This window comes from Lemur catta, chromosome 27 (assembly GCF_020740605.2).
Source record: "Lemur catta isolate mLemCat1 chromosome 27, mLemCat1.pri, whole genome shotgun sequence".
Taxonomy (NCBI): Eukaryota; Metazoa; Chordata; class Mammalia; order Primates; family Lemuridae; genus Lemur; species Lemur catta.
Window position 1 is genome coordinate 950,470 of NC_059154.1, and position 23,293 is coordinate 973,762.

The following is a 23,293-nucleotide window of genomic DNA, read 5'->3' on the forward strand; positions in this document are numbered from 1 at the left end:
CAGCGTATGTCTCCAGTAAGTCTTAGGACCGTTTAATAACGATGGTTGGCGGAGACCACAATCTAGATGCTGGTGAAATGCACTAGTGTCGAGTTCGCACCTATGTCTCAGCACTTACCGTGGAAAAACTTAAAAAAAAAAAAAAAAAAGAAAGAGAGAAAGAAAAGAGAAAAAAATTACAGGAAAACACATTGAGTTTACACTGATAATCCAAGTTCAAACTGAGAACTGAGAGTTTTTTTACATTACTTTACCGATTTCACCTCTTCCTCTCACACCCAGATTCCCAGTCCCCAAAGACACCAACAGCATTTCTTCTTTGCAGGATCCCACAGAATAATCGTAGCCATGCACCATAGAACCGTGGACTGGTTCCTACTGCATGAAGTAGGAAAGGCAAGGAAGGAACCTTCTATTGTTCCGGCTCCACTGTGAAAATGTAAGAGCTGCCGTCCGCCGAAGCCAGTCTGCTCATGTCCAAGGAGCTCTGAGCCACGTCACACTCCTTTGGAATATTTCCCTGAGCCTTCATGTGGGCTCCTGACGTCTGTAGAATCTGAAAAGTCACACATTGTCCTCCCGTTTGTGTCCTCCGTGCTTTGAATAGATGTGCTATTGAGTGTTTGAATTTTGTTGTCATTGGTGTATGTGTTTGTGGCAAAGTGTTGAGTGTTTGGTGTGTATGTAGCAGCTAGAGAGCGAGGCTCTGAAGGCTACTGGGCAGCAGGAGGGCGCGGGGTCGGGTGGGGGGCGCTGGGCCGGGAGGGCCGCGTAGCAGCTGGGCCTCTCGAGGCGTCCGGGGACGGCCGCTGCCGTCTAGGGCCATAGCACCCTGAACGTGCCCGATCTCCTCTGGTCTGGGAAGCTAAGCAGGGTCGGGCCCGGTAAGTACTTGGATGGGAGACCGCCTGGGAATACCGGGTGCTGTAGGCTTTTGCTTCTTCTTTTGTCCCGCCCGCCGGGGGGTCGGGGGTGGGGGGGCCCCCCGCCTTCTGCGCCCGCCCCCACTTTCGCCCTCGGGCCCCGGCCCCTGCCCCCCCTCGGCGCGACCCGCTGCCCCCGCCCGGGGCTTCCTCCCCTCTCCCCCGCTGCAGCACCACCGCCAGGTGGCGGCAGCGGCAGAGCGTCCCAGGCGTTCCGTTGGGCCGGCAGCGGAGCCCCAACCCTGGGCCCCACACCGGGCCGGGGCCGGGCGGCGGGATCCCTAAGTGCCGCCGGGTCTCCTCTCCCCCCGACCCCGCACCCGCCGCCCCGCACTCCGGGACATCGCGTACACCCGGCGCGGGACAGCCCACGGCGGCAAACCGTGTCCTGGGCCCCCGGACACCCGGCCCACCGTGCACTTTCTCTCCGCCGCACACCCGGGCCTCGGGCCCGGGCCTCACGCCGGGCGGGCTCCTCGCCGCCGACGGGGCTCCGAGAGACACACCGGCGCGCCGCACAGGGCGAGTCGCTGGCCCCCTGGGCAGAGAGGACACACAACAGCACACGGAGCGCACGCACCCAAACCCAAAGGACCCACCGGCCCCCCGACCCGTGGCTACCCACCCCAAACCCCACCCCACCGGGCTACAGGATAGCCGGCTCTGGCCGCCCCGCCGCCCCCCGCCCCCGCGCGGGGGCTGCTGCCACACGCAGGCCCTGAGGGGAATCGGGGCAGAACGGTCCTCCCCAGACGGGGGTGGGGTGGCGGGGTGGGGGGGGACACTGCAGATCTTCAGGACCTCCGGGTGACGGACCAGCGGCAGGCGCGGCCCTGCCTCCTCCTCCCGGCCCCGCCCCAAAGCCCCTCCCCACCGTGCCCTCGCGTGGGCCGGCGGAGGGCCCTCTCTCGCGCACTCTCCGGCTCCGGCCCTCCGCTCCCACGCGTGGAAGCCTGTCCCTGCGCGCGTGCCCGTGGGTCTGCTCCTCGGGGTGTGGGACGGCGGTGCGTCCGTGGTTTGGGTGGGGGTGGGAGGGCGCGCGCGCGAGACCCGTCAGGCTCCGCCTGGCCCCCCACCCCCACCCCGATAAGGGCAGGTGGGCTAGCGAAGGGCCAGGGCGGCGGGAGGGACCCGACTGCGCAGGGAGGGACGCGTCGCAGCAGATCGGCCTCTTGAGGCGTCCGGGGGCGGCCGCCCTCGTCTACGGCCAGACCGCCCTGAACGCGCCCGATCTCGTCTCACCTCGGAAGCTAAGCAGGGTCGGGCCCGGTTAGGACTTGGATGGGAGACCGCCTGGGAATCCCGGGTGCCCTAGGCTTTTTGCTCTGCTTCTTTTTCTGTCCCGCCCCCCTGGGCTGGGAAGGGGAGGGGGGGGCCTTCGCCCTCCGCGCCCGGCCCGGCTCCGCCCCCGGCCGGCCCGGACCCTGCCCCGTGGCCCCTGGAGACAGGGTCAGATTGGAGATGTGGAGGCTCAGTCCCCGAGGCTGTCGCCCCTCACACACCTGCCGCAGGTCCGGGCCTCCGGAACTTCTGACCGACCGGCTCTGAATTCAGGACACAGTCTAAAGTTGTCCAAGGAGATGACCACGTTACCACCCTAGGACAGGAAAAATTGGACCCTATCCACATATGCAGAAGAAGAGAATCTAAACAGCTGGCTATTCGTTCACGGTAACATAATTCAGGAATCCAGAGGCGAAGACATCTAGAAACACTTTTCAAACGTCTAAATCTTTAGAACATATTCTGAAGGATTAAGAAGTAGAAGCATTCTTTGGACAGTCACGAGCAAGACCAGGGTGTCGATAGGAAATCCTTCTGTTCGATACTGCAAGAGACGCTCCAAAAACATACTACAACAAGGGAAAACACTAACAATATATGGGAAAGGAAAATCACCTTTCTTCATTTTCCTCACCTCCTACGGTTCTCAAAAGAGAATGTTTGCCCCTATGCGCGGGAGACCTGTAGAAATCCTAGGTGAGTCCAGCAAGATAGCTCTAGATGAAATCAACATTCGATCGATAGTTTCGATATTTCTTATTTCCTCGCAAATACACAATAATGAATGCAATTCTTGAAAAGGATAACATTCAAAGTCACAGAAAATCCACACAGCACCTACGGGGCAAAGGTGCCAACTTAGATGGAAAACCTAGCAAAAACGTACATGATGGCTCCAATCGATGGAGAGGCTATCCCGTAGTCCTCGATAGACGGACACAGAGTCCCCAAACTAATCATTTCCCCCACATTAATAAATAATCCCATTTAAACAGGGTTTATAACTAGAAACTTACAATCTGCTTCTTTCTCTTTTTCTTTTAATTTGGGAAAGGGATATGTTAAAGAATGATGATCATGATCATGATTATCATTATGATTATTATATTAAATCGAATTAACCGTACCAAAACCCCACCACTCACCTTATAAAAATGGGAGTTGATGCATATGTGGGAAGCCGCTGTGTATCTTTGTCTCAAGGCGTGGAACCACAAAAACGCTTCTCCCAAACAAATCCCATCTCGACTGTCATCCTTTTCCTTGCTTTTCCTTTGAAAGTTTTTGCTCTCTGTTATAGGACTATCTCATTGAGGTAGTTTGTTAATTTCACAGTTTATAGAATAGATGTGGAACCATTCTGGATTCCTTCTGGGCAACTTGTGTGCCAGGGGAAACCTTCTGTTTGGAGAATACTCCTCGCTTACACAGGAAGCTGCAGTTCATCAGCGCTGCTAGAGAATGGCACTGCACGAATCAGTCGAAGCATCTTTATGCGATCTTTGACTAGGTCCGTGTACAAGGGGCTCCCGTGAGGATTACCCTAGATGCTTCCTGGTCACATGTGCCCTATCTTCTCTCTGGTACGTGCTACTCAGAGAATATGCTTGCTCCTGAATTATGCCAGTGTTTATTCATTTCCATTTAGGCTACAGTGTTTTCCAAATGGTCCTATAATTTCGCCTCCCATATCAGCAGGGTGTGTGCAAGAGTTTTCCTCAAAGCCAACACAGTGATCAGTTTCTTAAGTTTCCTCAATCTGGTGAGTTGGAAACTATATCTGGCTTCATTTTTTATTCTGCATTTCCTTGACCAATAATGAGGACACGGGGCCAAAGGCGTATTAAGCGTATTAAACGTAGATATTCTGTAACAGTCATATTTTGCCAATTATATGGGCTACAGATACCTTGTCCTGTTTGAAGCTTGTTTTTGACCCTCTTCATGGTATCTTTGGAAACTTTTTATTATGGAAAATTTGAAATAGAAACAAAATCGGAAAGAATAGCAGAATACTTTCTCACTACCCTGACTCAAGAAATCACCAACCCCTGGCCAGATCTTGTTTCTTTTATACCCCTCCTACCTTAAGTTCATGATCCCCTTAATAATATCCCTCCAACGATAAAAAGTCAATATGTTTCTATCAAAGGTAGAGGCTTTCTTCCCTTTTTCAGGGTACTCACAGCCACCTTATTCCATGTAAAAATTTCACCGTGTTAGAGATAACAGCAAGTACTCAATGTTTGCGTTTCCCTGAGACACACACGCTCATTTCAGTTTCTTTGAATCCAGTCCAAATACAGTCCATACCTTGTGAGGGGTTGAGATGTCTTTTGAAAGAGTGTCCATACATCGCGACTAGTCGGGGGCAGCCCCGGTTGTCACCATTTCCCTTTGTTTCCTACCGCTGTCCGCAGTGACCCGAGCTATTTTTGCATTGTGAGGGGTTTCATCGTGGATTTAAACGTATTGAACGTGTTTCAATATCTTGCAATTATTAGACTTGCTGGCGATCAAACCGTCCTGTGTTTGGCAAACGGGAGTCTACTCATTCTGGTTCCTGTGTCTTTTGACGTGACCCTCGTCCTGTTGGATATGGTAGCATCCGCGCTTCCCAGTATGAGAAGCGTGCGTTTCCCGCCCCAGACTTCAAGTCAGCGTATGTCTCCAGTAAGTCTTAGGACCGTTTAATAACGATGGTTGGCGGAGACCACAATCTAGATGCTGGTGAAATGCACTAGTGTCGAGTTCGCACCTATGTCTCAGCACTTACCGTGGAAAAACTTAAAAAAAAAAAAAAAAAAGAAAGAGAGAAAGAAAAGAGAAAAAAATTACAGGAAAACACATTGAGTTTACACTGATAATCCAAGTTCAAACTGAGAACTGAGAGTTTTTTTACATTACTTTACCGATTTCACCTCTTCCTCTCACACCCAGATTCCCAGTACCCAAAGACACCAACAGCATTTCTTCTTTGCAGGATCCCACAGAATAATCGTAGCCATGCACCATAGAACCGTGGACTGGTTCCTACTGCATGAAGTAGGAAAGGCAAGGAAGGAACCTTCTATTGTTCCGGCTCCACTGTGAAAATGTAAGAGCTGCCGTCCGCCGAAGCCAGTCTGCTCATGTCCAAGGAGCTCTGAGCCACGTCACACTCCTTTGGAATATTTCCCTGAGCCTTCATGTGGGCTCCTGACGTCTGTAGAATCTGACAAGTCACACATTGTCCTCCCGTTTGTGTCCTCCGTGCTTTGAATAGATGTGCTATTGAGTGTTTGAATTTTGTTGTCATTGGTGTATGTGTTTGTGGCAAAGTGTTGAGTGTTTGGTGTGTATGTAGCAGCTAGAGAGCGAGGCTCTGAAGGCTACTGGGCAGCAGGAGGGCGCGGGGTCGGGTGGGGGGCGCTGGGCCGGGAGGGCCGCGTAGCAGCTGGGCCTCTCGAGGCGTCCGGGGACGGCCGCTGCCGTCTAGGGCCATAGCACCCTGAACGTGCCCGATCTCCTCTGGTCTGGGAAGCTAAGCAGGGTCGGGCCCGGTAAGTACTTGGATGGGAGACCGCCTGGGAATACCGGGTGCTGTAGGCTTTTGCTTCTTCTTTTGTCCCGCCCGCCGGGGGGTCGGGGGTGGGGGGGCCCCCCGCCTTCTGCGCCCGCCCCCACTTTCGCCCTCGGGCCCCGGCCCCTGCCCCCCCTCGGCGCGACCCGCTGCCCCCGCCCGGGGCTTCCTCCCCTCTCCCCCGCTGCAGCACCACCGCCAGGTGGCGGCAGCGGCAGAGCGTCCCAGGCGTTCCGTTGGGCCGGCAGCGGAGCCCCAACCCTGGGCCCCACACCGGGCCGGGGCCGGGCGGCGGGATCCCTAAGTGCCGCCGGGTCTCCTCTCCCCCCGACCCCGCACCCGCCGCCCCGCACTCCGGGACATCGCGTACACCCGGCGCGGGACAGCCCACGGCGGCAAACCGTGTCCTGGGCCCCCGGACACCCGGCCCACCGTGCACTTTCTCTCCGCCGCACACCCGGGCCTCGGGCCCGGGCCTCACGCCGGGCGGGCTCCTCGCCGCCGACGGGGCTCCCGAGAGACACACCGGCGCGCCGCACAGGGCGAGTCGCTGGCCACCTGGGCAGAGAGGACACACAACAGCACACGGAGCGCACGCACCCAAACCCAAACCACCCACCGGCCCCTGGACCCCTGGCTACACACCCCAAACCCCACCCCAGCGGGCCACAGGATAGCCGGCTCCGGCCCCCGGCGCCGCCCCCCGCCCCCGCGCGGGGGCTGCTGCCACACGCAGGCCCTGAGGGGAATCGGGGCAGAACGGTCCTCCCCAGACGGGGGTGGGGTGGCGGGGTGGGGGGGGGACACTGCAGATCTTCAGGACCTCCGGGTGACGGACCAGCGGCAGGCGCGGCCCTGCCTCCTCCTCCCGGCCCCGCCCCAAAGCCCCTCCCCACCGTGCCCTCGCGTGGGCCGGCGGAGGGCCCTCTCTCGCGCACTCTCCGGCTCCGGCCCTCCGCTCCCACGCGTGGAAGCCTGTCCCTGCGCGCGTGCCCGTGGGTCTGCTCCTCGGGGTGTGGGACGGCGGTGCGTCCGTGGTTTGGGTGGGGGTGGGAGGGCGCGCGCGCGAGACCCGTGAGGCTCCGCCTGGCCCCCCACCCCCACCCCGATCCGGGCAGGTGGGCTAGCGAAGGGCCAGGGCGGCGGGAGGGACCCGACTGCGCAGGGAGGGACGCGTCGCAGCAGCTCGGCCTCTTGAGGCGTCCGGGGGCGGCCGCCCTCGTCTACGGCCAGACCACCCTGAACGCACCCGATCTCGTCTCACCTCGGAAGCTAAGCAGGGTCGGGCCCGGTTAGTACTTGGATGGGAGACCGCCTGGGAATCCCGGGTGCCGTAGGCTTTTTGCTCTGCCTCTCTTTCTGCCCCGCCCCCCTGGGCTGGGAAGGGGAGGGGGGGCCTTCGCCCTCCGCGCCCGCCCCGGCTCCCGCCCCCGGCCGGCCCGGACCCCGCCCCGTGGCCCCTGGAGAGAGGGTCAGATTGGAGATGTGGAGGCTCAGTCCCCGAGGCTGCCGCCCCTCACACACCTGCCGCAGGCCCGGGCCTCCGGAACTTCGGACCGACCGGCTCTGAATTCAGGACACAGTCTAAAGTTGTCCAAGGAGATGACCACGTTACCACCCTGGGAAAGGAAAAATTGGATCCTATCCATATATGCAGAAGAAGAGAATCTAAACAGTTGGCTATCCGTTCACGGGAACATAACTTAAGAATCCAGATGCGAAGACATCTAGAAACACTTTTCAAACGTCTAAATCTTTAGAAAATATTCTGAAGGATTAAGAGGTAGAAGCATTCTTTGGACAGTCACGAGCAAGACCAGGGTGTCGATAGGAAATCCTTCTGTTCGATACTGCAAGAGACGCTCCAAAAACATACTACAACAAGGGAAAACACTAACAATATATGGGAAAGGAAAATCACCTTTCTTCATTTTCCTCACCTCCTACGGTTCTCAAAATAGAATGTTTGCCCCTATGCGCGGGAGACCTGTAGAAATCCTAGGTGAGTCCAGCAAGATAGCTCTAGATGAAATCAACATTCGATCGATAGTTTCGATATTTCTTGTTTCCTCGCAAATACACAATAATGAATGCAATTCTTGAAAAGGATAACATTCAAAGTCACAGAAAATCCACACAGCACCTACGGGGCAAAGGTGCCAACTTCGATGGAAAACTTAGCAAAAACGTACATGATGGCTCCCATCGATGGAGAGGCTATCCCGTAGTCCTCCATAGACGGACACAGAGTCCCCAAACTAATCATTTCCCCCACATTAATAAATAATCCCATTTAAACAGGGTTTATATCTAGAAACTTACAGTCTGCTTCTTTCTCTTTTTCTTTTAATTTGGGAAAGGGATATGTTAAAGAATGATGATAATGATCATGATTATCATTATGATTATTATATTAAATCGAATTAACCGTACCAAAACCCCACCACTCACCTTATAAAAATGGGAGTTGATGCATATGTCGGAAGCCGCTGTGTATCTTTTTCTCAAGGCGTGGAACCACAAAAACGCTTCTCCCAAACAAATCCCATCTCGACTGTCATCCTTTTCCTTGCTTTTCCTTTGAAAGTTTTTGCTCTCTGTTATAGGACTATCTCATTGAGGTAGTTTGTTAATTTCACAGTTTATAGAATAGATGTGGAACCATTCTGGATTCCTTCTGGGTAACTTGTGTGCCAGGGGAAACCTTCTGTTTGGAGAATACTCCTCGCTTACACAGGAAGCTGCAGTTCATCAGCGCTGCTAGAGAATGGCACTGCACGAATCAGTCGGAAGTATCTTTATCCGATCTTTGAGTAGGTCCGTGTACAAGGGGCTCCCGTGAGGATTACCCTAGATGCTTCCTGGTCACATGTGCCCTATCTTCTCTCTGGTACGTGCTACTCAGAGAATATGCTTGCTCCTGAATTATGCCAGTGTTTATTCATTTCCATTTAGGCTACAGTGTTTTCCAAATGGTCCTATAATTTCGCCTCCCATATCAGCAGGGTGTGTGCAAGAGTTTTCCTCAAAGCCAACACAGTGATCAGTTTCTTAAGTTTCCTCAATCTGGTGAGTTGGAAACTATATCTGGCTTCATTTTTTATTCTGCATTTCCTTGACCAATAATGAGGACACGGGGCCAAAGGCGTATTAAGCGTATTAAACGTAGATATTCTGTAACAGTAATATTTTGCCAATTATATGGGCTACAGATACCTTGTCCTGTTTGCAGCTTGTTTTTGACCCTCTTCATGGTATCTTTGGAAACTTTTCATGATGGGAAATTTGGAATAGAAACAAAATCGGAAAGAATAGTAGAGTATTTTCTCACTCCCCTGACTCAAGAAATCACCAACCCCTGGCCAGATCTTGTTTCTTTTATACCCCTCCTACCTTAAGTTCATGATCCCCTTAATAATATCCCTCCAACGATAAAAAGTCAATATGTTTCTATCAAAGGTAGAGGCTTTCTTCCCTTTTTCAGGGTACTCACAGCCACCTTATTCCATGTAAAAATTTCACCGTGTTAGAGATAACAGCAAGTACTCAATGTTTGCGTTTCCCTGAGACACACACGCTCATTTCAGTTTCTTTGAATCCAGTCCAAATACAGTCCATACCTTGTGAGGGGTTGAGATGTCTTTTGAAAGAGTGTCCATACATCGCGACTAGTCGGGGGCAGCCCCGGTTGTCACCATTTCCCTTTGTTTCCTACCGCTGTCCGCAGTGACCCGAGCTATTTTTGCATTGTGAGGGGTTTCATCGTGGATTTAAACGTATTTAACGTGTTTCAATATCTTGCAATCATTAGACTTGCTGGCGATCAAACCGTCCTGTGTTTGGCAAACGGGAGTCTACTCATTCTGGTTCCTGTGTCTTTTGACGTGACCCTCGTCCTGTTGGATATGGTAGCATCCGCGCTTCCCAGTATGAGAAGCGTGCGTTTCCCGCCCCAGACTTCAAGTCAGCGTATGTCTCCAGTAAGTCTTAGGACCGTTTAATAACGATGGTTGGCGGAGACCACGATCTAGAGGCTGGTGAAATGCACTAGTGTCGAGTTCGCACCTATGTCTCAGCACTTTCCGTGGAAAAACTTAAAAAAAAAAAAAAAAAAAAAAAGAAAAGAAAAGAAAGAAAGAGAGAAAGAAAAGAAAAAAAAATTACAGGAAAACACATTGAGTTTACACTGATAATCCAAGTTCAAACTGAGAACTGAGAGTTTTTTTACATTACTTTACCGATTTCACCTCTTCCTCTCACACCCAGATTCCCAGTACCCAAAGACACCAACAGCATTTCTTCTTTGCAGGATCCCACAGAATAATCGTAGCCATGCACCATAGAACCGTGGACTGGTTCCTACTGCATGAACTAGGAAAGGCGAGGAAGGAACCTTCTATTGTTCCGGCTGCACTGTGAAAATGTAAGAGCTGCCGTCCGCCGAAGCCAGTCTGCTCATGTCCAAGGAGCTCTGAGCCACGTCACACTCCTTTGGAATATTTCCCTGAGCCTTCATGTGGGCTCCTGACGTCTGTAGAATCTGACAAGTCACACATTGTCCTCCCGTTTGTGTCCTCCGTGCTTTGAATAGATGTGCTATTGAGTGTTTGAATTTTGTTGTCATTGGTGTATGTGTTTGTGGCAAAGTGTTGAGTGTTTGGTGTGTATGTAGCAGCTAGAGAGCGAGGCTCTGAAGGCTACTGGGCAGCAGGAGGGCGCGGGGTCGGGTGGGGGGCGCTGGGCCGGGAGGGCCGCGTAGCAGCTGGGCCTCTCGAGGCGTCCGGGGACGGCCGCTGCCGTCTAGGGCCATAGCACCCTGAACGTGCCCGATCTCCTCTGGTCTGGGAAGCTAAGCAGGGTCGGGCCAGGTTAGTACTTGGATGGGAGACCGCCTGGGAATACCGGGTGCTGTAGGCTTTTGCTTCTTCTTTTGTCCCGCCCGCTGGGGGGTCGGGGGTGGGGGGGCCCCCCGCCTTCTGCGCCCGCCCCCACTTTCGCCCTCGGGCCCCGGCCCCTCCCCCCCCTCGGCGCGACCCGCTGCCCCCGCCCGGGGCTTCCTCCCCTCTCCCCCGCTGCAGCACCACCGCCAGGTGGCGGCAGCGGCAGAGCGTCCCAGGCGTTCCGTTGGGCCGGCAGCGGAGCCCCAACCCTGGGCCCCACACCGGGCCGGGGCCGGGCGGCGGGATCCCTAAGTGCCGCTGGGTCTCCTCTCCCCCCGACCCCGCACCCGCCGCCCCGCACTCCGGGACATCGCGTACACCCGGCGCGGGACAGCCCACGGCGGCAAACCGTGTCCTGGGCCCCCGGACACCCGGCCCACCGTGCACTTTCTCTCCGCCGCACACCCGGGCCTCGGGCCCGGGCCTCACGCCGGGCGGGCTCCTCGCCGCCGCCGGGGCTCCCGAGAGACACACCGGCGCGCCGCACAGGGCGAGTCGCTGGCCACCTGGGCAGAGAGGACACACAACAGCACACGGAGCGCACGCACCCAAACCCAAACCACCCACCGGCCCCTTGACCCCTGGCTACACACCCCAAACCCCACCCCAGCGGGCCACAGGATAGCCGGCTCTGGCCCCCCGCGCCGCCCCCCGCCCCCGCGCGGGGGCTGCTGCCACACGCAGGCCCTGAGGGGAATCGGGGCAGAACGGTCCTCCCCAGACGGGGGTGGGGTGGCGGGGTGGGGGGGGACACTGCAGATCTTCAGGACCTCCGGGTGACGGACCAGCGGCAGGCACGGCCCTGCCTCCTCCTCCCGGCCCCGCCCCAAAGCCCCTCCCCACCGTGCCCTCGCGTGGGCCGGCGGAGGGCCCTCTCTCGCGCACTCTCCGGCTCCGGCCCTCCGCTCCCACGCGTGGAAGCCTGTCCCTGCGCGCGTGCCCGTGGGTCTGCTCCTCGGGGTGTGGGACGGCGGTGCGTCCGTGGTTTGGGTGGGGGTGGGAGGGCGCGCGCGCGAGACCCGTGAGGCTCCGCCTGGCCCCCCACCCCCACCCCGATCCGGGCAGGTGGGCTAGCGAAGGGCCAGGGCGGCGGGAGGGACCCGACTGCGCAGGGAGGGACGCGTCGCAGCAGCTCGGCCTCTTGAGGCGTCCGGGGGCGGCCGCCCTCGTCTACGGCCAGACCACCCTGAACGCACCCGATCTCGTCTCACCTCGGAAGCTAAGCAGGGTCGGGCCCGGTTAGTACTTGGATGGGAGACCGCCTGGGAATCCCGGGTGCCGTAGGCTTTTTGCTCTGCCTCTCTTTCTGCCCCGCCCCCCTGGGCTGGGAAGGGGAGGGGGGGCCTTCGCCCTCCGCGCCCGCCCCGGCTCCCGCCCCCGGCCGGCCCGGACCCCGCCCCGTGGCCCCTGGAGAGAGGGTCAGATTGGAGATGTGGAGGCTCAGTCCCCGAGGCTGCCGCCCCTCACACACCTGCCGCAGGCCCGGGCCTCCGGAACTTCGGACCGACCGGCTCTGAATTCAGGACACAGTCTAAAGTTGTCCAAGGAGATGACCACGTTACCACCCTGGGAAAGGAAAAATTGGATCCTATCCATATATGCAGAAGAAGAGAATCTAAACAGTTGGCTATCCGTTCACGGGAACATAACTTAAGAATCCAGATGCGAAGACATCTAGAAACACTTTTCAAACGTCTAAATCTTTAGAAAATATTCTGAAGGATTAAGAGGTAGAAGCATTCTTTGGACAGTCACGAGCAAGACCAGGGTGTCGATAGGAAATCCTTCTGTTCGATACTGCAAGAGACGCTCCAAAAACATACTACAACAAGGGAAAACACTAACAATATATGGGAAAGGAAAATCACCTTTCTTCATTTTCCTCACCTCCTACGGTTCTCAAAATAGAATGTTTGCCCCTATGCGCGGGAGACCTGTAGAAATCCTAGGTGAGTCCAGCAAGATAGCTCTAGATGAAATCAACATTCGATCGATAGTTTCGATATTTCTTGTTTCCTCGCAAATACACAATAATGAATGCAATTCTTGAAAAGGATAACATTCAAAGTCACAGAAAATCCACACAGCACCTACGGGGCAAAGGTGCCAACTTCGATGGAAAACTTAGCAAAAACGTACATGATGGCTCCCATCGATGGAGAGGCTATCCCGTAGTCCTCCATAGACGGACACAGAGTCCCCAAACTAATCATTTCCCCCACATTAATAAATAATCCCATTTAAACAGGGTTTATATCTAGAAACTTACAGTCTGCTTCTTTCTCTTTTTCTTTTAATTTGGGAAAGGGATATGTTAAAGAATGATGATAATGATCATGATTATCATTATGATTATTATATTAAATCGAATTAACCGTACCAAAACCCCACCACTCACCTTATAAAAATGGGAGTTGATGCATATGTCGGAAGCCGCTGTGTATCTTTTTCTCAAGGCGTGGAACCACAAAAACGCTTCTCCCAAACAAATCCCATCTCGACTGTCATCCTTTTCCTTGCTTTTCCTTTGAAAGTTTTTGCTCTCTGTTATAGGACTATCTCATTGAGGTAGTTTGTTAATTTCACAGTTTATAGAATAGATGTGGAACCATTCTGGATTCCTTCTGGGTAACTTGTGTGCCAGGGGAAACCTTCTGTTTGGAGAATACTCCTCGCTTACACAGGAAGCTGCAGTTCATCAGCGCTGCTAGAGAATGGCACTGCACGAATCAGTCGGAAGTATCTTTATCCGATCTTTGAGTAGGTCCGTGTACAAGGGGCTCCCGTGAGGATTACCCTAGATGCTTCCTGGTCACATGTGCCCTATCTTCTCTCTGGTACGTGCTACTCAGAGAATATGCTTGCTCCTGAATTATGCCAGTGTTTATTCATTTCCATTTAGGCTACAGTGTTTTCCAAATGGTCCTATAATTTCGCCTCCCATATCAGCAGGGTGTGTGCAAGAGTTTTCCTCAAAGCCAACACAGTGATCAGTTTCTTAAGTTTCCTCAATCTGGTGAGTTGGAAACTATATCTGGCTTCATTTTTTATTCTGCATTTCCTTGACCAATAATGAGGACACGGGGCCAAAGGCGTATTAAGCGTATTAAACGTAGATATTCTGTAACAGTAATATTTTGCCAATTATATGGGCTACAGATACCTTGTCCTGTTTGCAGCTTGTTTTTGACCCTCTTCATGGTATCTTTGGAAACTTTTCATGATGGGAAATTTGGAATAGAAACAAAATCGGAAAGAATAGTAGAGTATTTTCTCACTCCCCTGACTCAAGAAATCACCAACCCCTGGCCAGATCTTGTTTCTTTTATACCCCTCCTACCTTAAGTTCATGATCCCCTTAATAATATCCCTCCAACGATAAAAAGTCAATATGTTTCTATCAAAGGTAGAGGCTTTCTTCCCTTTTTCAGGGTACTCACAGCCACCTTATTCCATGTAAAAATTTCACCGTGTTAGAGATAACAGCAAGTACTCAATGTTTGCGTTTCCCTGAGACACACACGCTCATTTCAGTTTCTTTGAATCCAGTCCAAATACAGTCCATACCTTGTGAGGGGTTGAGATGTCTTTTGAAAGAGTGTCCATACATCGCGACTAGTCGGGGGCAGCCCCGGTTGTCACCATTTCCCTTTGTTTCCTACCGCTGTCCGCAGTGACCCGAGCTATTTTTGCATTGTGAGGGGTTTCATCGTGGATTTAAACGTATTTAACGTGTTTCAATATCTTGCAATCATTAGACTTGCTGGCGATCAAACCGTCCTGTGTTTGGCAAACGGGAGTCTACTCATTCTGGTTCCTGTGTCTTTTGACGTGACCCTCGTCCTGTTGGATATGGTAGCATCCGCGCTTCCCAGTATGAGAAGCGTGCGTTTCCCGCCCCAGACTTCAAGTCAGCGTATGTCTCCAGTAAGTCTTAGGACCGTTTAATAACGATGGTTGGCGGAGACCACGATCTAGAGGCTGGTGAAATGCACTAGTGTCGAGTTCGCACCTATGTCTCAGCACTTTCCGTGGAAAAACTTAAAAAAAAAAAAAAAAAAAAAAGAAAAGAAAAGAAAGAAAGAGAGAAAGAAAAGAAAAAAAAATTACAGGAAAACACATTGGGTTTACACTGATAATCCAAGTTCAAACTGAGAACTGAGAGTTTTTTTACATTACTTTACCGATTTCACCTCTTCCTCTCACACCCAGATTCCCAGTACCCAAAGACACCAACAGCATTTCTTCTTTGCAGGATCCCACAGAATAATCGTAGCCATGCACCATAGAACCGTGGACTGGTTCCTACTGCATGAACTAGGAAAGGCGAGGAAGGAACCTTCTATTGTTCCGGCTGCACTGTGAAAATGTAAGAGCTGCCGTCCGCCGAAGCCAGTCTGCTCATGTCCAAGGAGCTCTGAGCCACGTCACACTCCTTTGGAATATTTCCCTGAGCCTTCATGTGGGCTCCTGACGTCTGTAGAATCTGACAAGTCACACATTGTCCTCCCGTTTGTGTCCTCCGTGCTTTGAATAGATGTGCTATTGAGTGTTTGAATTTTGTTGTCATTGGTGTATGTGTTTGTGGCAAAGTGTTGAGTGTTTGGTGTGTATGTAGCAGCTAGAGAGCGAGGCTCTGAAGGCTACTGGGCAGCAGGAGGGCGCGGGGTCGGGTGGGGGGCGCTGGGCCGGGAGGGCCGCGTAGCAGCTGGGCCTCTCGAGGCGTCCGGGGACGGCCGCTGCCGTCTAGGGCCATAGCACCCTGAACGTGCCCGATCTCCTCTGGTCTGGGAAGCTAAGCAGGGTCGGGCCAGGTTAGTACTTGGATGGGAGACCGCCTGGGAATACCGGGTGCTGTAGGCTTTTGCTTCTTCTTTTGTCCCGCCCGCTGGGGGGTCGGGGGTGGGGGGGCCCCCCGCCTTCTGCGCCCGCCCCCACTTTCGCCCTCGGGCCCCGGCCCCTCCCCCCCCTCGGCGCGACCCGCTGCCCCCGCCCGGGGCTTCCTCCCCTCTCCCCCGCTGCAGCACCACCGCCAGGTGGCGGCAGCGGCAGAGCGTCCCAGGCGTTCCGTTGGGCCGGCAGCGGAGCCCCAACCCTGGGCCCCACACCGGGCCGGGGCCGGGCGGCGGGATCCCTAAGTGCCGCTGGGTCTCCTCTCCCCCCGACCCCGCACCCGCCGCCCCGCACTCCGGGACATCGCGTACACCCGGCGCGGGACAGCCCACGGCGGCAAACCGTGTCCTGGGCCCCCGGACACCCGGCCCACCGTGCACTTTCTCTCCGCCGCACACCCGGGCCTCGGGCCCGGGCCTCACGCCGGGCGGGCTCCTCGCCGCCGCCGGGGCTCCCGAGAGACACACCGGCGCGCCGCACAGGGCGAGTCGCTGGCCACCTGGGCAGAGAGGACACACAACAGCACACGGAGCGCACGCACCCAAACCCAAACCACCCACCGGCCCCTTGACCCCTGGCTACACACCCCAAACCCCACCCCAGCGGGCCACAGGATAGCCGGCTCTGGCCCCCCGCGCCGCCCCCCGCCCCCGCGCGGGGGCTGCTGCCACACGCAGGCCCTGAGGGGAATCGGGGCAGAACGGTCCTCCCCAGACGGGGGTGGGGTGGCGGGGTGGGGGGGGACACTGCAGATCTTCAGGACCTCCGGGTGACGGACCAGCGGCAGGCACGGCCCTGCCTCCTCCTCCCGGCCCCGCCCCAAAGCCCCTCCCCACCGTGCCCTCGCGTGGGCCGGCGGAGGGCCCTCTCTCGCGCACTCTCCGGCTCCGGCCCTCCGCTCCCACGCGTGGAAGCCTGTCCCTGCGCGCGTGCCCGTGGGTCTGCTCCTCGGGCTGTGGGACGGCGGTGCGTCCGTGGTTTGGGTGGGGGTGGGAGGGTGCGCGCGCGAGACCCGTGAGGCTCCGCCTGGCCCCCCACCCCCACCCCGATCCGGGCAGGTGGGCTAGCGAAGGGCCAGGGCGGCGGGAGGGACCCGACTGCGCAGGGAGGGACGCGTCGCAGCAGCTCGGCCTCTTGAGGCGTCCGGGGGCGGCCGCCCTCGTCTACGGCCAGACCACCCTGAACGCACCCGATCTCGTCTCACCTCGGAAGCTAAGCAGGGTCGGGCCCGGTTAGTACTTGGATGGGAGACCGCCTGGGAATCCCGGGTGCCGTAGGCTTTTTGCTCTGCCTCTCTTTCTGCCCCGCCCCCCTGGGCTGGGAAGGGGAGGGGGGGCCTTCGCCCTCCGCGCCCGCCCCGGCTCCCGCCCCCGGCCGGCCCGGACCCCGCCCCGTGGCCCCTGGAGAGAGGGTCAGATTGGAGATGTGGAGGCTCAGTCCCCGAGGCTGCCGCCCCTCACACACCTGCCGCAGGCCCGGGCCTCCGGAACTTCGGACCGACCGGCTCTGAATTCAGGACACAGTCTAAAGTTGTCCAAGGAGATGACCACGTTACCACCCTGGGAAAGGAAAAATTGGATCCTATCCATATATGCAGAAGAAGAGAATCTAAACAGTTGGCTATCCGTTCACGGGAACATAACTTAAGAATCCAGATGCGAAGACATCTAGAAACACTTTTCAAACGTCTAAATCTTTAGAAAATATTCTGAAGGATTAAGAGGTAGAAGCATTCTTTGGACAGTCACGAGCAAGACCAGGGTGTCGATAGGAAATCCTTCTGTTCGATACTGCAAGAGACGCTCCAAAAACATACTACAACAAGGGAAAACACTAACAATATATGGGAAAGGAAAATCACCTTTCTTCATTTTCCTCACCTCCTACGGTTCTCAAAATAGAATGTTTGCCCCTATGCGCGGGAGACCTGTAGAAATCCTAGGTGAGTCCAGCAAGATAGCTCTAGATGAAATCAACATTCGATCGATAGTTTCGATATTTCTTGTTTCCTCGCAAATACACAATAATGAATGCAATTCTTGAAAAGGATAACATTCAAAGTCACAGAAAATCCACACAGCACCTACGGGGCAAAGGTGCCAACTTCGATGGAAAACTTAGCAAAAACGTACATGATGGCTCCCATCGATGGAGAGGCTATCCCGTAGTCCTCCATAGACGGACACAGAGTCCCCAAACTAATCATTTCCCCCACATTAATAAATAATCCCATTTAAACAGGGTTTATATCTAGAAACTTACAGTCTGCTTCTTTCTCTTTTTCTTTTAATTTGGGAAAGGGATATGTTAAAGAATGATGATAATGATCATGATTATCATTATGATTATTATATTAAATCGAATTAACCGTACCAAAACCCCACCACTCACCTTATAAAAATGGGAGTTGATGCATATGTCGGAAGCCGCTGTGTATCTTTTTCTCAAGGCGTGGAACCACAAAAACGCTTCTCCCAAACAAATCCCATCTCGACTGTCATCCTTTTCCTTGCTTTTCCTTTGAAAGTTTTTGCTCTCTGTTATAGGACTATCTCATTGAGGTAGTTTGTTAATTTCACAGTTTATAGAATAGATGTGGAACCATTCTGGATTCCTTCTGGGTAACTTGTGTGCCAGGGGAAACCTTCTGTTTGGAGAATACTCCTCGCTTACACAGGAAGCTGCAGTTCATCAGCGCTGCTAGAGAATGGCACTGCACGAATCAGTCGGAAGTATCTTTATCCGATCTTTGAGTAGGTCCGTGTACAAGGGGCTCCCGTGAGGATTACCCTAGATGCTTCCTGGTCACATGTGCCCTATCTTCTCTCTGGTACGTGCTACTCAGAGAATATGCTTGCTCCTGAATTATGCCAGTGTTTATTCATTTCCATTTAGGCTACAGTGTTTTCCAAATGGTCCTATAATTTCGCCTCCCATATCAGCAGGGTGTGTGCAAGAGTTTTCCTCAAAGCCAACACAGTGATCAGTTTCTTAAGTTTCCTCAATCTGGTGAGTTGGAAACTATATCTGGCTTCATTTTTTATTCTGCATTTCCTTGACCAATAATGAGGACACGGGGCCAAAGGCGTATTAAGCGTATTAAACGTAGATATTCTGTAACAGTAATATTTTGCCAATTATATGGGCTACAGATACCTTGTCCTGTTTGCAGCTTGTTTTTGACCCTCTTCATGGTATCTTTGGAAACTTTTCATGATGGGAAATTTGGAATAGAAACAAAATCGGAAAGAATAGTAGAGTATTTTCTCACTCCCCTGACTCAAGAAATCACCAACCCCTGGCCAGATCTTGTTTCTTTTATACCCCTCCTACCTTAAGTTCATGATCCCCTTAATAATATCCCTCCAACGATAAAAAGTCAATATGTTTCTATCAAAGGTAGAGGCTTTCTTCCCTTTTTCAGGGTACTCACAGCCACCTTATTCCATGTAAAAATTTCACCGTGTTAGAGATAACAGCAAGTACTCAATGTTTGCGTTTCCCTGAGACACACACGCTCATTTCAGTTTCTTTGAATCCAGTCCAAATACAGTCCATACCTTGTGAGGGGTTGAGATGTCTTTTGAAAGAGTGTCCATACATCGCGACTAGTCGGGGGCAGCCCCGGTTGTCACCATTTCCCTTTGTTTCCTACCGCTGTCCGCAGTGACCCGAGCTATTTTTGCATTGTGAGGGGTTTCATCGTGGATTTAAACGTATTTAACGTGTTTCAATATCTTGCAATCATTAGACTTGCTGGCGATCAAACCGTCCTGTGTTTGGCAAACGGGAGTCTACTCATTCTGGTTCCTGTGTCTTTTGACGTGACCCTCGTCCTGTTGGATATGGTAGCATCCGCGCTTCCCAGTATGAGAAGCGTGCGTTTCCCGCCCCAGACTTCAAGTCAGCGTATGTCTCCAGTAAGTCTTAGGACCGTTTAATAACGATGGTTGGCGGAGACCACGATCTAGAGGCTGGTGAAATGCACTAGTGTCGAGTTCGCACCTATGTCTCAGCACTTACCGTGGAAAAACTTAAAAAAAAAAAAAAAAAAAAAAAAGAAAAGAAAAGAAAGAAAGAGAGAAAGAAAAGAAAAAAAAAATTACAGGAAAACACATTGAGTTTACACTGATAATCCAAGTTCAAACTGAGAACTGAGAGTTTTTTTACATTACTTTACCGATTTCACCTCTTCCTCTCACACCCAGATTCCCAGTACCCAAAGACACCAACAGCATTTCTTCTTTGCAGGATCCCACAGAATAATCGTAGCCATGCACCATAGAACCGTGGACTGGTTCCTACTGCATGAACTAGGAAAGGCGAGGAAGGAACCTTCTATTGTTCCGGCTGCACTGTGAAAATGTAAGAGCTGCCGTCCGCCGAAGCCAGTCTGCTCATGTCCAAGGAGCTCTGAGCCACGTCACACTCCTTTGGAATATTTCCCTGAGCCTTCATGTGGGCTCCTGACGTCTGTAGAATCTGACAAGTCACACATTGTCCTCCCGTTTGTGTCCTCCGTGCTTTGAATAGATGTGCTATTGAGTGTTTGAATTTTGTTGTCATTGGTGTATGTGTTTGTGGCAAAGTGTTGAGTGTTTGGTGTGTATGTAGCAGCTAGAGAGCGAGGCTCTGAAGGCTACTGGGCAGCAGGAGGGCGCGGGGTCGGGTGGGGGGCGCTGGGCCGGGAGGGCCGCGTAGCAGCTGGGCCTCTCGAGGCGTCCGGGGACGGCCGCTGCCGTCTAGGGCCATAGCACCCTGAACGTGCCCGATCTCGTCTGGTCTGGGAAGCTAAGCAGGGTCGGGCCAGGTTAGTACTTGGATGGGAGACCGCCTGGGAATACCGGGTGCTGTAGGCTTTTGCTTCTTCTTTTGTCCCGCCCGCTGGGGGGTCGGGGGTGGGGGGGCCCCCCGCCTTCTGCGCCCGCCCCCACTTTCGCCCTCGGGCCCCGGCCCCTCCCCCCCCTCGGCGCGACCCGCTGCCCCCGCCCGGGGCTTCCTCCCCTCTCCCCCGCTGCAGCACCACCGCCAGGTGGCGGCAGCGGCAGAGCGTCCCAGGCGTTCCGTTGGGCCGGCAGCGGAGCCCCAACCCTGGGCCCCACACCGGGCCGGGGCCGGGCGGCGGGATCCCTAAGTGCCGCTGGGTCTCCTCTCCCCCCGACCCCGCACCCGCCGCCCCGCACTCCGGGACATCGCGTACACCCGGCGCGGGACAGCCCACGGCGGCAAACCGTGTCCTGGGCCCCCGGACACCCGGCCCACCGTGCACTTTCTCTCCGCCGCACACCCGGGCCTCGGGCCCGGGCCTCACGCCGGGCGGGCTCCTCGCCGCCGCCGGGGCTCCCGAGAGACACACCGGCGCGCCGCACAGGGCGAGTCGCTGGCCACCTGGGCAGAGAGGACACACAACAGCACACGGAGCGCACGCACCCAAACCCAAACCACCCACCGGCCCCTTGACCCCTGGCTACACACCCCAAACCCCACCCCAGCGGGCCACAGGATAGCCGGCTCTGGCCCCCCGCGCCGCCCCCCGCCCCCGCGCGGGGGCTGCTGCCACACGCAGGCCCTGAGGGGAATCGGGGCAGAACGGTCCTCCCCGGACGGGGGTGGGGTGGCGGGGTGGGGGGGGACACTGCAGATCTTCAGGACCTCCGGGTGACGGACCAGCGGCAGGCACGGCCCTGCCTCCTCCTCCCGGCCCCGCCCCAAAGCCCCTCCCCACCGTGCCCTCGCGTGGGCCGGCGGAGGGCCCTCTCTCGCGCACTCTCCGGCTCCGGCCCTCCGCTCCCACGCGTGGAAGCCTGTCCCTGCGCGCGTGCCCGTGGGTCTGCTCCTCGGGCTGTGGGACGGCGGTGCGTCCGTGGTTTGGGTGGGGGTGGGAGGGTGCGCGCGCGAGACCCGTGAGGCTCCGCCTGGCCCCCCACCCCCACCCCGATCCGGGCAGGTGGGCTAGCGAAGGGCCAGGGCGGCGGGAGGGACCCGACTGCGCAGGGAGGGACGCGTCGCAGCAGCTCGGCCTCTTGAGGCGTCCGGGGGCGGCCGCCCTCGTCTACGGCCAGACCACCCTGAACGCACCCGATCTCGTCTCACCTCGGAAGCTAAGCAGGGTCGGGCCCGGTTAGTACTTGGATGGGAGACCGCCTGGGAATCCCGGGTGCCGTAGGCTTTTTGCTCTGCCTCTCTTTCTGCCCCGCCCCCCTGGGCTGGGAAGGGGAGGGGGGGCCTTCGCCCTCCGCGCCCGCCCCGGCTCCCGCCCCCGGCCGGCCCGGACCCCGCCCCGTGGCCCCTGGAGAGAGGGTCAGATTGGAGATGTGGAGGCTCAGTCCCCGAGGCTGCCGCCCCTCACACACCTGCCGCAGGCCCGGGCCTCCGGAACTTCGGACCGACCGGCTCTGAATTCAGGACACAGTCTAAAGTTGTCCAAGGAGATGACCACGTTACCACCCTGGGAAAGGAAAAATTGGATCCTATCCATATATGCAGAAGAAGAGAATCTAAACAGTTGGCTATCCGTTCACGGGAACATAACTTAAGAATCCAGATGCGAAGACATCTAGAAACACTTTTCAAACGTCTAAATCTTTAGAAAATATTCTGAAGGATTAAGAGGTAGAAGCATTCTTTGGACAGTCACGAGCAAGACCAGGGTGTCGATAGGAAATCCTTCTGTTCGATACTGCAAGAGACGCTCCAAAAACATACTACAACAAGGGAAAACACTAACAATATATGGGAAAGGAAAATCACCTTTCTTCATTTTCCTCACCTCCTACGGTTCTCAAAATAGAATGTTTGCCCCTATGCGCGGGAGACCTGTAGAAATCCTAGGTGAGTCCAGCAAGATAGCTCTAGATGAAATCAACATTCGATCGATAGTTTCGATATTTCTTGTTTCCTCGCAAATACACACTAATGAATGCAATTCTTGAAAAGGATAACATTCAAAGTCACAGAAAATCCACACAGCACCTACGGGGCAAAGGTGCCAACTTCGATGGAAAACTTAGCAAAAACGTACATGATGGCTCCCATCGATGGAGAGGCTATCCCGTAGTCCTCCATAGACGGACACAGAGTCCCCAAACTAATCATTTCCCCCACATTAATAAATAATCCCATTTAAACAGGGTTTATATCTAGAAACTTACAGTCTGCTTCTTTCTCTTTTTCTTTTAATTTGGGAAAGGGATATGTTAAAGAATGATGATAATGATCATGATTATCATTATGATTATTATATTAAATCGAATTAACCGTACCAAAACCCCACCACTCACCTTATAAAAATGGGAGTTGATGCATATGTCGGAAGCCGCTGTGTATCTTTTTCTCAAGGCGTGGAACCACAAAAACGCTTCTCCCAAACAAATCCCATCTCGACTGTCATCCTTTTCCTTGCTTTTCCTTTGAAAGTTTTTGCTCTCTGTTATAGGACTATCTCATTGAGGTAGTTTGTTAATTTCACAGTTTATAGAATAGATGTGGAACCATTCTGGATTCCTTCTGGGTAACTTGTGTGCCAGGGGAAACCTTCTGTTTGGAGAATACTCCTCGCTTACACAGGAAGCTGCAGTTCATCAGCGCTGCTAGAGAATGGCACTGCACGAATCAGTCGGAAGTATCTTTATCCGATCTTTGAGTAGGTCCGTGTACAAGGGGCTCCCGTGAGGATTACCCTAGATGCTTCC

The 23,293-nt window shown here is 54.5% G+C and overlaps 4 non-coding genes and 6 pseudogenes across 4 annotated transcripts; all 10 read left to right on the forward strand.

Moving 5' to 3' along the window:
- Window positions 1-814: 814 nt before the first annotated feature.
- Window positions 815-933, forward strand: LOC123627839 (annotated as a pseudogene).
- Window positions 934-2,122: 1,189 nt separating this feature from the next.
- LOC123627867 lies at window positions 2,123-2,241 on the forward strand (annotated as a pseudogene).
- Window positions 2,242-5,679: 3,438 nt separating this feature from the next.
- On the forward strand, window positions 5,680-5,798 carry LOC123627841 (annotated as a pseudogene).
- Window positions 5,799-6,990: 1,192 nt separating this feature from the next.
- On the forward strand, window positions 6,991-7,109 carry LOC123627917. The gene has a single exon (XR_006731527.1). It is a non-coding gene; the product is annotated as a 5S ribosomal RNA (ribosomal RNA).
- Window positions 7,110-10,567: 3,458 nt separating this feature from the next.
- Window positions 10,568-10,686, forward strand: LOC123627817 (annotated as a pseudogene).
- A 1,191-nt stretch (window positions 10,687-11,877) lies between these two features.
- Window positions 11,878-11,996, forward strand: LOC123627918. Its single transcript, XR_006731528.1, has one exon. It is a non-coding gene; the product is annotated as a 5S ribosomal RNA (ribosomal RNA).
- A 3,457-nt stretch (window positions 11,997-15,453) lies between these two features.
- Window positions 15,454-15,572, forward strand: LOC123627819 (annotated as a pseudogene).
- Window positions 15,573-16,763: 1,191 nt separating this feature from the next.
- Window positions 16,764-16,882, forward strand: LOC123627919. Its single transcript, XR_006731529.1, has one exon. It is a non-coding gene; the product is annotated as a 5S ribosomal RNA (ribosomal RNA).
- A 3,460-nt stretch (window positions 16,883-20,342) lies between these two features.
- Window positions 20,343-20,461, forward strand: LOC123627952 (annotated as a pseudogene).
- A 1,191-nt stretch (window positions 20,462-21,652) lies between these two features.
- LOC123627921 lies at window positions 21,653-21,771 on the forward strand. Its single transcript, XR_006731531.1, has one exon. It is a non-coding gene; the product is annotated as a 5S ribosomal RNA (ribosomal RNA).
- Window positions 21,772-23,293: the final 1,522 nt, after the last annotated feature.